At 38.5% G+C, this 12,680-nt stretch overlaps 1 long non-coding RNA gene across 1 annotated transcript in view; it reads right to left on the reverse strand.

Annotated features, from left to right (window-relative positions):
• Nucleotides 1–854: 854 nt before the first annotated feature.
• LOC125326508 overlaps nt 855–12,680 on the reverse strand; it is a 46,511-nt gene continuing 34,685 nt past the window's right edge. The window contains exons 5-6 of the long non-coding RNA XR_007203869.1: nt 4,985–5,036; nt 855–2,519 (exon numbers count right to left, since the gene is read on the reverse strand). This is a non-coding gene — a long non-coding RNA (uncharacterized LOC125326508). The remainder of the gene's footprint in view (nt 2,520–4,984; nt 5,037–12,680) is intronic.

Here is a 12,680-nt window from a genome sequence, read left to right on the forward strand (position 1 = left end):
TCTCTGAAAACCCACAGAGGAGTGGAGGGATCCAGTGAGCATTGATGCGGATGAGCTTGGAACAGAGACCATGCCATTAACACATGAATAGCAGGGGGCTTTTCCAAGACTCATTTATCAAGGAACAAAGAAAGGAGCTCCAACAGTCACTTCAATTTGAAAGTTTCTGTTTATATCATATAAAGTTGACTTTACCCCCTGCTATCCTTCAATATTGACCACAGGGTTGTTTTTACGAAGCGAATTAAAATGATGGGAAAATATAGATTACTGAGGAGTATATCTCAAGGGAAACAAAACTGTCGATAGACATCTTTAAAAATGTTTGCACCACTGAGATAAGACAACATAGTTTAATGTTTGGAAGTATTCTGAGGTGTTTATTAGAGGATAATGATTTTCTGAAGGAAATAGGCATGAAGTATTGTATTCCTGGTCACCATGATATTAAAAAGATATTATATCACTTACAAATGTGTGGTGAAAGCAACAAAACTAATTTGCTGTAAGGACTTTATTACATTTATTTCCATTGGACTCATTTAAGAGGAATTAAAGAGAAAAAGGAGTTAAATATAAGAATCAATTGCTTTCTGGAGCACACGCCTGCCATGAAATAGGTAGCAGTCATCATGCCAAAGAACCATCCAGGTACCATTAGACATGGAGAAAGGGACACGGAATGGAACGTCAATGGAAATCAGTGGACCAAGACACAAAACCAATTATGCATATTAGTTTGTATTTTGACCATATCAATGTATGTATTTGTAATTTGTATTAACCTTTTTAATAAATATCCCCAAGAAAACACTCAAGGAAACACCTCATTTTCTAGAATATTCTTTTCTTATAATTTATTAATTACTTTTGGGTGAAGACCAGGAAATGCCAGAACATGTTTTGCAATGTACATTCTGTAGACACTCACAAGAGTTTGAACCAGAGCTCGTGAGAGGCCTAAGTGTTAGGTAAAGATTAATTCAATGCAGCAACTTTAGTTAGTCCACACTAAGTTTATAGATGTTTCTAGGACTCATGAGAAGTCATGAGTGAAGCTACAGGTGCTTTTGGTCTCAGTAAACACCTGAAAAAAATGAGGATTAGATGGACTGGCTGTTGTCCACTGCCCATGTGAATTCCCAATGAGATTATTGTTGGCGGGGTGACCTTTGAAAAGAGTTTCTTTAGGAAACGAGAAAACAAACAAAAAGCTGAAGCAGAGCAACAGCTGTGCCAGACCTACCAGTACAGCTGGCAATGCCAAAAGTGTATTCAGAATTATTGCTTGGCTGTCATTTATGTCTTGTGAACTCTCCATGTTGCCTCATAACTAATGTAAGGGGAAAATGAGTGTTTTAGTAACAATATAGCATAAATTACCACTATTCTGAGCCCGGATGAAGAAAAAGTAGGACAAATCCTGTTATTATTTTATGTTCTTAATCACATTTTGATCAATAGAGCTCTCAACATTACTCTTGGGATAATGTGGTTAAAGACAACAAAATTCTCTCAATTATTATTTATAAATTATTTACAAAAGAGTACAATTTTAAAAAAAAATATAAAGGGAATGCAAACAACCTAAAGGCTTTTATGTTTTTCTCATGAAGAGCTTTCAGTTGGGATTAGTCCTTTGAGACACTGTGTTCTGCTTCTTTTTCTTTTGAAAAGCAAATTTAAAGCATAATATTTTATTTATTTATTTTACTTTATCTTTTCAAAGCAGTAGGGTGCATTAAAAATACCACAATATCCTTGACAACTGGGTATGTTACACAAAGAGACAAAGAAATCACTCATGTCTGGAAATCTGTATACTTCTTAGTATATCATCAATATACAAAATTGCTTTTGGAAGGGCAAGCTGTATTCTCCAAGCCAGTGAAAATACGATCACAGCTGAGTGGGTCGGCCCCCAAAATTCTAGAACTTTTCATCAAAGGGCTATTGTTCCTCTTCCAGCTTCCAAAACAATGCATCCAAATGAATGACTCAACCTCACATTCATGAAGCACTGGGGTGGTTTGTATGGAAGGCACTGATGCAGGTCCTGCCCAGATTGCATTTCCAGCAGGTATTGGAAAAGCTCAGATAAAATGAAATAACTATCTAATACAGGAGTGAAAGTCAGCTTTTTCATCCTAAATTTTTATATAAAAGAGGACTGTCACATACCTATTTTTGGTTATTTTCACATTATCATAAAGGTTTTGGTTTTTTTATTATTATTTTGGAGATGGCCAAGACAGAGAAAATCAAAGGTCAAGGTGAGGAAAGGACAAGACTGCTGGGAGCAGCGGTTCACCAGCTCCTGGAGAGTTCTGGGTGTGTGTTTGTTAGGAATTCATGCTCAGTCTCCCTTCTGGCTGGACAAAGGGCAGGGAATTGCAGCCTGGCTGTTTTGGGCAGGGAGGTGAGGGTGCTCCTGGTGCAGAAAATCTGCTTCTTTTTGTCTCTGGTGAACTGGGAAAGAAAAATTCCCTGGGTCTTGAAGCCTTTGGGAGCTGTAATCCCTGAAAGCACAGAAGCATAAAGAATTTATTAGAGGAAAGTCCACATGCTGGCCTGTAATCCACTCTAAGAAAGACACACCTCCATCTAGTTCCTTAAAATCCCAATATTTTCTCAGTATTTTCATCCATTATAACATATACCTTTTCCTTGAGTTGAATTGATACTCAGTCCTTAAATATAAGCCTCTTTCATGAAAGATTCAAAACAAATTGATCTCATCTTTCACACTTTCCAATCCCAGTTGCTATATTTTTCTCTTCAACAATATGATTTATGTATATTCATTGGCACAAGTCAAAGTTTCAGTTAAATGTCAAAGCTGCAGCATTTTAAAATGCTGTAACCATTATGCATTGTGTTCTGCCATCTCAGGAAAAAAAAAAGACTCGAAACAGGAGTTCTGAGAACTGCATTAAAATGTATGTATAATTCATGTATAAAATTCCTATATAAAGAATATAGCTTAATAGGTCAAGATCTTGTTAAAAAATGCAGTTGGTAATAATCTCTGACAACCTGTGCCTCCTCGACAGCAGAACAAAACTCCACAGAATATATTGCCTCCTTTTATGCAACCATGTGATAACCAGTGAGGTTTAACACTCTGGCTTCATGTCCTGCATATGCCTCCTGCTGATCATTATTGCTCCTCCAAACCTTTTAGTGTCCCAGTGATCTCTGGTGATTTTGCTTTTTGGTAGCTTTGTGCCTTGGCAACCAACCGGAGTAAATCTAAAGTCTTTCATCTTTGCACTCTAAACTTAAATTTAGATGTCTAAATGAGCACTCTTCAGACAAAGACCTATTTAGCCAGTAGGGAGTCAAGTCATGTGTTGTCCTTTGTCCACTGCTGATTTGAGGATTCAATATTTTTCTTCCTTTAAAAATGCATCAGCATGGCATCTTTATTTGATATATTTGCTCTTGAATGTGAGTAGCATTGTTCCTCTCAGTCTACAGGTTATATCAGAGTACTGGATGCTCTGAAATAAATCTGTCTATGTAAATAACAGCAGCATTATCAGTGTCTCAAAGGTAATATCATAAACTTCTAATTCTTTTCCATAAATTAATTCATCAACATTTTCTAAGCCACTGATAAGAGAGAACATCCTAAAATATTTTGGTTTGCAAAGGCATCTGGTGACCTGTATGACAGAACCTTGCCCTGAGAATGTTCTCTGTTTTTCCTTTCCTGTTATTTTCTTTTCATTAGAAGTCCTTCTGACAGAAAGTATAGCACTCTATCATGAAAATGTAATATTGATGGATGTACTTAACTCTCAAATGTTTCATTATTAATATATGTAAAATGTTTGGGTATAAACCATCCCTTATATTGCAGGTATTCATTGTCTTCATCACGCTATAAGTGTCATTATTAGTCTACCTAATCAGATTTGGTTCAGAGTTTAGGTGTTGGGGGTTTTTTTTCAGAATTCATTATCTCTTTTTACAAACTCTAAAACACATATGTTAGAAGAGACTTATGCACCATTTTTACATTATGATTTAATCTCTGTGAGCTGGGATATATCTGAAAGACCCAAACCGAAATAAATTCTACAATGCTTGCCAGATTGGGCGGAACCAACATTGAGATTTCTCCAGCTGCATCGTCTCCTGGTATCTGCGTCTGTTATACAGTCTTAAAAATCATGTGATTTAAAGACACACTAGAAATCCATTCCGGTGATGAAATTTCTTTCACAATATGATACTCATTTATCTTCTAACTTCATTTACTACCATTCCAAATAAAACGATTAAAAAACAAAGGAAAGAAAGCCAAATTTCAAGAGAAACCACAAAACTTATGCAAAGAAGTAAGCTGAAATGTCATCCAAACATTTAATAGAATAAGACAAGATGGTAACTAGGGCAAAGAAACCTGACAACCTAATTTGCTCTTCTATCAAAACCCCGGTGCCTAAAACTTGATTTACAGCATATGCAAATCATTCAGGCGTCCTCTTAAAGTTCAGTGTTAAAATAGATTTGTAGTTGCTCAGCTTTTTTTCCCTCTTTTTCAGTAGAGGAATACTCAGATCAACAGAGATGTGTAGGTACCTCATTCCCAAAATGCTGCTTCTTTGCCACAGGAAAACAATGGGCAAGAACTCACGAATATGTTTTCTGTGCTGTGTCTAGATACAAATAAGTGTGTCCACCATTCTGCACTTAAATATCCCTAAAACTGCCTAAGTCCAAAATTCAGATCTCTGACAGATTTTTCTTCCAAGTTTTGTCTAATCTGCCCATGGAAGAGACCACGGTGGAGCAGATACCACAGCAGATTGTGGAGAACCCCTGAATGGAGCAGATGGGTATTCCTGAAGGAAATTGGCCTGTGAAGAGTTCGTGCTGGAACAGATTTTTGTGAAGGACTGCAGCCCTTGGAGAGTCCCAGGAAAACTCTGGGAGTTAAGATGCATCATCACCAGCTGTAACCTCCTCTCCTCACCTCCCAGGCTGTCCAGTGCCAGAGAGGAGTCAAGTGAGCAAGGGAAGATGAGCTTGGGAAAGAAGGAAGGAAAAGTGTTAATGTTTGTATTTTTGTTTCTTTCTTTTAATAATTAAAACCACCATAATTAAATAATTATTTTTATTGGCAATAAATTAAATTAATTTCCCCTCATTCCAGGCTGTTTTTCCCACAATGGTAATTAGAAAACAATCTCCCAAATTTAGCTCAGCCCACAAGGTTTCTCATCCTATTTTGCCCCGCTGCCCCACTGAGGAGGGGGAGAGAGCAGAGTAAAGGGTAGAGGAGTATGGCCGGAAGCCAAGGCTAGCTCAGTGTGTGTGTTAGGTAAAATTGGTTTTCCTTATTATATCACTTTATATTTATCTGTGTTGAATTTCATTTGACATTTTATTGCTGAGATACTCTGGCGTCTGAGGTCCTCCTCAAATTCTTCACAGCCTGTCCTGTTCCTAAGTGCCTCATATAATGTTAGACCATCATAATTCATATCATATTATCACCATACAGATCATCCCTCTTCTGTAGGTCATTTCTTGACACACTAAACAGAATGAGTTCCAGGACAGGCTCCTGCACAACTGCTGTGATAACCATCCTGCGTTGCAAGAAATGACCTTTTGCAGTTATCCTTGAATTCCTGCTTTTAACCAAAGATTAATGCATGTGAGGGTCTTCCCTCTTATCCCATGATACTCAGTGTTCTGGCAGCCTTTTTTAAAATTTTGTAGGAAATTAAAACAGACTGTATAGCTCCTGCCATTTTATCCCATATGTTTCTTGACCTCTTTAAACAATGCCTTCTACTGAAGCCATGATTACTCTTCTCAAATTAAAAATAATAAAAATATCCAAGGGTCTATTCTATAATTTTTTAGTGCTGTTATTAATTTTCCCAGTGGAGATCTTAGTTTTAAATTTTCTAAGAACTGCTATCTCATCCCCTGTCTTTTTGTCTTCAGATAACACGAGTTTTTAAGTGAGAGGTTATATACATAGTATATTTATTTAATCTGTGTGTTCCTGGTGAACTCTAGAGGCAATATCATCTGATCCTGGTAATTTGTTCACTATGTATATTTCTATTATAATCTCTTGCACTGTTGCTTTCCCAGGTAGCTAATGCTACAGTGATCAGAGCACTTCTATGTAGCCTGGGAATCCCATGCTATGTTCTGGTCCAGAAACATTTTCACTGGCTGTCTGCACACTATAGGAGATGATTCTCAAAACACCAAAATGGATTGGCACAAATAGCATTGTGTTCTTTCTTTAATACAATATATTAATGGTTGTGGGGTATCTGAATTTCATTCCATCCTTTGCTGGTCAGGGTTAAACTTCAAACTTCCAATATTTCAACCCCTCTGCTTTAGGTATTCGAGAAGAGAATCTTTCAAGCCTCCTGCTGAAACTGCTAGACTGTTAGAGAACAACTAAATATTCATTGGGCAAAAGACTCTGTGATCCTGGTGATTAGGGTATTCATGTAGCAGGGGAGACGTGAGTTCCTGACATTCTAATGAATATTTACATAATTTTGTGTGAAGTATTCACTGGAGCAGAAACAGCAAGTTGCCTGATCACTTACCTATAGAATCATAATTTTCTTGCCTTTCAGCTCAATTAATTTTTAATTGTGCCTCACAAAGAGGGACAGCCTCAGGAGGAGGAACTTTCACAGAACGTCCCAGCACTCTGAAAATTCACCTAATGTTAGCTTTCAAACTCCCTCAAAAACTGAAGAGATTTAAACCTGTTGCTTAGACTTTCTCAGGGTGCTGCGCATCGAGATGTCATCACCTCTTCTTTCATCTGGTCATAATTTTTCAAAAAATATGTACTTTGTTAACAGTTTCTTGGAGGAGGTTCAGCATTTGCAATAAAAAATGGGAAATGCTATTACAGCCCCTGAGAAGACTACAGGTTATTCCTTATCTTTTTTATACCTTGGTCCCTGGCTGGATGTGGTGGTTTCCCATCTTGGTGGTTTCCAGCATTTCTGGTACAAATTTTCAATGTTTCTGCAAACTGCTGCTCAGTTTATCTAGAAGGTATATTTTTAGGAATCTAGGGAAATGGGAACACCCCAAGATTTTTAAATGACAGCACTGGTCTACATAGAACTTGGTAAGTAAATGTCTCTCTGTGCTTTGTGGTGTTCCATTTTGGTTCTTTTACTTGCTATTATGAGGCTGCTTCTAAGAACTGGCTGCAAATACAACGGAAAGACTTGCAGAAAAGAAAGAAAATTATAAACAAACAAAAATGGCCTTGGAGTAGGGATATTATCAAATTTGTTTCCCTCAGAGTACTTCAGCATGGTTTTGTTACCCTTCAAAATTAAGCTTCTCAACCAAATTCCCAGAGCAGTTGAAATGTCAAGACTTCAACTTCTCAGCCTCATGTAAGCCAAGACAAAATTTAGAAGAACTACTTGTCACCATCAGGGCTCACCTGTGCTCCCGACTACAAGTATTCTATTTACCATGTTCTATGTGCACCAGTGCTGCCATTTAAAAATCTTGAGAAGCTCCCCTTTCCTTAGATTACTAAAAACATACCCTGTGGATAAATTCAGTACAGGTTTGCAGAAACCCAGAGAATTTGCACCACAGGTATTCATGGGGCAGGGAAGGTGCGAGTTCCTGGATTTCCTCAAGATTACACGTCCGATGTACTCATGACAAAGGAATGACAAATGGTAGCTACTGTGTGTGGTTTGAGGTCTGAAATTCTGTAGTTAGCCCTACTGTGTTACCTACACTGCCAAATCTGAATCAAATATTTGACTTAGGCCTATGCCCATTCCTTATCTGGTTTGGTTTTTTTTGTTTTTTTTGTTTTTTTTTTTTTTGTGGGGTTCGTTTTTTTTTTGTTGTTTGATTTTTGGTTTGGTTTTTTTTGTTGTTGTTTTTTAGTTTTTGGGGTTTTTTGGTTTTTTTTTGTTTGTTGTTGTTGTTTGTTAGTTTGGGGTGGTTTTTTTTTGTTTTGTTGTTTTTGCTGTTGCTTTCTTTTAACAAGAGATGGAGTAACTCCCTTTCATGGGGCTTTCCTTAGTGGTGGTTCATCAATGATACCAAGTCCAGAGTCCTGCTGTGCTGTAAACATAAACTAGAGATTTTGCTGTGACTTGAGATACTGGAATAAACTGAGTTAATGAAGCAGAGGGAATTCAGAAACCGGCTGACTACAGAGAGAGCATGTTTGTGTGACTGTCAAATATTTATGCTCATGTATTAATTGCCTCAGATGAGCTGCTCACCTGGATGAGCTGTTATCCAGACACCTGTACCCACTTCTTGCAGTGATGTCTAGGCAGTGCCCTCCTCATAGGTGTCAAAATTATGAATCTGTGCTTCTTCATGATTTTCCATTCAGCCTTATGTTTAATCACAGGTAAATTAATGTAGTACACCCTAATATGACTGGTGCTTGTTTCCAACTGCACCCTCTCACTGTCAAAGTCAGGTGTCATCTGGCAAAAAAAGAGAGCAGTGGCACAAATCCAACAACACAGAGAGAAAAGGGAAACAGAAAATCTGTTTACCACTTCAGACAGCATGTATAGTTTTTTTACCTCTTAGGGTAAAAACTATCAGTACAAGTGGTTATTTTTGAAGAGGAGAGGAGTAGTGAGAAGAGCAGATTTATTGTAGAAAAGATTTGGAGGGTCTTTACTCTTTTACTGTAACAAAAGAGAGAAACGTGGTCCACCTTCTACTCTATTGCCTTCAATAAATTGTTAATTATCTTCAATAATGTTAAGCCCAAGACAAGAGAGAAGCAGAGAAAATTGCAACAAAGCACAAGAGATGGTATCTGAGATTGGTTCACTTAGCTGTGTGATTACTTTTTCCCTGTGACACACTGAGCATGACGTCTGACACAAGACTCAAAGGACCTCAACCCAATAAATGAGATTTGGACCGGTCCTTCATCCATAATTTCAGATTTCAGTCTTGAACATTACTGCTCTATCTCAGTCTGTATTCCAGCACATTTTGAATTGCCCAAGCCTATGCAGAGTTTCCAAAGGAGGATTTCTACTTCCTGAGTAGCCCAAGGAACCCCATGTCACAACCATTGTAAGTGCATGGAAAAAATGTGTTTATTGGTTCCTGTGTGTCCCAGAAAATGTAGTAGTGGCTGCTTTTCCAGGGAAAACTCACTGGCAAAACGGGGATGTGGCAGCAGATTAGCAGCCAGTAGAAGTTTGGAAGATCTGAGCTCAGTTCTCCCTGCTTAACAGAACTTAACTCTCCACTCCTTGTGGTTTTGGCAAGTAGGTCAGCCAACAGATTCAAGGCTGCTTGGAGGGAGGGCAGTGTCAGATGAAAAACCTTGCAGTGTGCAGAGAAAGAATTCAGAATTCACTGGACTGGAAAGAAAACATGAAAACAAGGGTAGCTCCAACAGAAAGGCTGGGGATATCCTCTGGAAGGACAGGGAGGCTTCAGCTCCACTTCCAAAGGCTCTTTATGTGATTGTTCCCAGTTGTTTTTTCATGTAAAATGCGCAATCTCCTATCATCAGGGATCGGGACCTCAGTCTGTTTCTGCCCACAGTCACCACTAAGTGCTGTAAGCATTAGACTGCTCTGTGAAATGGGAATGAAAACGATCCCAGGCACTCTGGGTCAATCCTCCCTCTTAAAAGTTGTATTAGGTCCACTAATAGCACCAGGTGTTGAACTAAAGACCGTCAGCACCAGTTACCTCTTCTGCAGCTTTTGTCCCTCACAACAGATGCTCCCTTTAACCAACTCTTGGCAACAATATCGTCTCTATTTATCATCTTCAGACTTTCTTTTTCCAAGTCACTCTAGCAGAATCTACAGAAGGTTCACAGAGAAGACACAGCTGGTATCTCAGCTGCCTGATTCCTAAATGGCCTGAGGCAAAGGCAGAGCAGCCTGCCAACTCTCTGGAGCCAGAGCTGCCTTCCTGTTCACTATCAGATTTATGCAAATATCCTGGCACTGGTCTAAAAATACCTGGATTTAGTCAGGAGAGGCAGAGAAGCATAGAGGGCTCATACCCTGCTCTCCCATCTTCATCTGACTGCACCATGTGTTGTAGCTGGAGCCACACAGTTAAACCAGGGCTATGTTGTTACCTGGGTACAGTTTATTCCCTGACAAAAAAACCCTCACAAGCCACTCAACAGAAACACAGGTTCTCTGTCAGAGAGGAAGAATTTCACTCTTTGCTTGTTGCTCACAAGTGTACTCTGAGGTTGTGGCTGCAGCCCAGCCAAGAGGGATCAATGCACTGATGCAGGGCAGGAAAGCTGTTGTGCTTGTGTTTCCTGAGGGATAATCAATAGTGCCAGATAGAAACTGAGACGTGCAGAAACTGAACTGCATCTCCTTGGAGATGAATGGCTCACTACAGCTCTGGTCAGCCATAAGTAATTTTAGTAAAATAGACTGATAATTAGATTTGAATTATTGAGAGTCACAGGGAACAGACTGAAATATTCCTGTCTTTCTCTGCTTTTTTTTTTTTTTAAGTGTCTGGGGAAAACATGAGAGCTGTTCCATAGGATGATACAATTGGCTTATTGTTGATCTTTATATAAGCTGTAGGTTACATGCTGACTTGGACTATATGCTTTGCATTTGGCAATTAATCTGCAAGTTTGTGGTTTTTTGCTGAATTTACAGGAAGGAAATCCTAAGACTTGTGTCAGATAATAAAGCTTGTAATATTAAATCAAATTATAATTGTTTTCCCCAAAGAAATGAAGTTTTGCTTATCTTTATCTCCACAAGTCAGTAAATAGGCTGTAGACCTGGATATTAGGAGAAAACAAGATTGTGGCCCAGTCACCAGCCTCTAGAGAAGATGATTGAGAATAAGGAACAATGCATGTGTCTCTCCCTTGCTGACAGGTTTAGAAGTGGAAGAAGTAATGAGCAACACTACAGGGAGTTGCCAAAATCATTTTACACTCTACCAATATAGCTTAGGAACCTTTTTCCAGGCTACAGTCCAAGGGAAAACCTCTGACCAAGTGTTACAATATGTAGACATCAAAAATTTCAGGGGTTAAATTATTTAGTTGTACAAAGGTACATTTGAAGTTTACTATCTGGAGTGCAATGTAGAAAATGTCACTAAAGGAACCAATCTCTTAAGTCATTTAAAACACATAAAATCAATGAATTCTTCATCAAGAACTGTGACCACAGTAATTTTTGGAGGTTGTTAGGGGCATGTCTTTTGCAGAGCCCACAGCTGGTCATTAGATCTGAAATTTAAACTGAAGACTCCCTCATCCAAGCAGAATGTCCTTATTGCTTGCATATAAAAACAATGTTCTGTGAACAACATGGACATTATTAATTACCCCATGGCAGGCAAGGGAGGAGCTGTGACCAGAACAGTATTTCTAAACTTCAGCATTTCAATGAAATTTAGGAGTTGTCACAGTTCTCCCTTCCCACTGACACTGAAGGCATTTTCCAGCAGGTGCTATTTGGTTTCCTACCGAGAGCAAGGAACCCACCCTGCTGCCCATGGATTGCACCTCTCCAGTTTTTACTGCAATCATGACGCTCCAGAAACTCCTATTTACATGGCAAATGACAGTTGTGCCTTTTCTGAACCTAACCACTCTCTGCAGTGCAGCTTTGAATAAACAAAAAGTTCAACTCTTTCATCTGGGTTCACCCAAAAACACTGAATGCAATTTTCTGTAGTGCCAGCAAAGTAACACAATTTTTGCACTGCAGGTAGTGGTCATTCCCCCGGAATGCACCTGTTGAAGCAATCTACATAATCATCTGTGTTTCTTTTCCTAGAAACAAGACAGAAACCAGCATGAATTTCTGTAAGATGTATTGAGGAGTATCCTGCTGTTCTATGAAGTACTTCCATGAAGGCTTATTATTGCCAGAGCACCATATGTGAATAAAAAACCTTGCAAACACACACACAGACCTAGTGCCTGCTGAGAGAAATTGATAGTGTAGTTCAGCCAAGTGATAAGAAGTCAGGTATGAGAACTCACATTCTATACACCAGGCAGCAAACTCAACACATTTTTTATCCTTTTTTTTTTAAATGTCACATTACAGTTTTGCCCATCTTTTTTTTTTGCCTACTACATTTTTTTCCCCCTTTAAGAAGATGATGAAATCTGATGAGGAAGAGAGCCATGAATTCGCATCATGAAATAAAATCCACCTCCCCTTTCATCCCATATTGCAGATTTCGTGACCTCTCTGGAGAAATTCTTTTTACCTGATTTCCATGCAGCAGAATTTCCAAACCTTTCATTCTGAAAGCCCTGCACATCCCACATCATCTGTTCCCTTCTTTTTGCATACATAAACTCATCAGATATGAGAGGAGATGAATACAATTTAAGTGAGAGGATTGCAGAGCAATCTCCTAAATGCTGAGAGAGAAATGCAAGGCTTCACTTCTGATTAGAAAGGTTTGCTGGTTGGTATCTGTAATTGATTGGCTCTGGTCTCAAAGTGTGTTTTAGTTTTAAGAAGAATTGAGTGATCCAGCTAAGTAATACAACTCTGGATATTTAACTTCACAGAAAAATGCAGTGTGCTTTTTTTGATCTTTCAGCAATCAAATTCTCTTACAGTGAAGTAAGTAGTTTGCTCAAGTGGAGTTAACTAAATAACATAGGACATAAATTATGGAGATAT

This window comes from Corvus hawaiiensis, chromosome 5 (assembly GCF_020740725.1).
Source record: "Corvus hawaiiensis isolate bCorHaw1 chromosome 5, bCorHaw1.pri.cur, whole genome shotgun sequence".
NCBI lineage: Eukaryota > Metazoa > Chordata > Aves > Passeriformes > Corvidae > Corvus > Corvus hawaiiensis.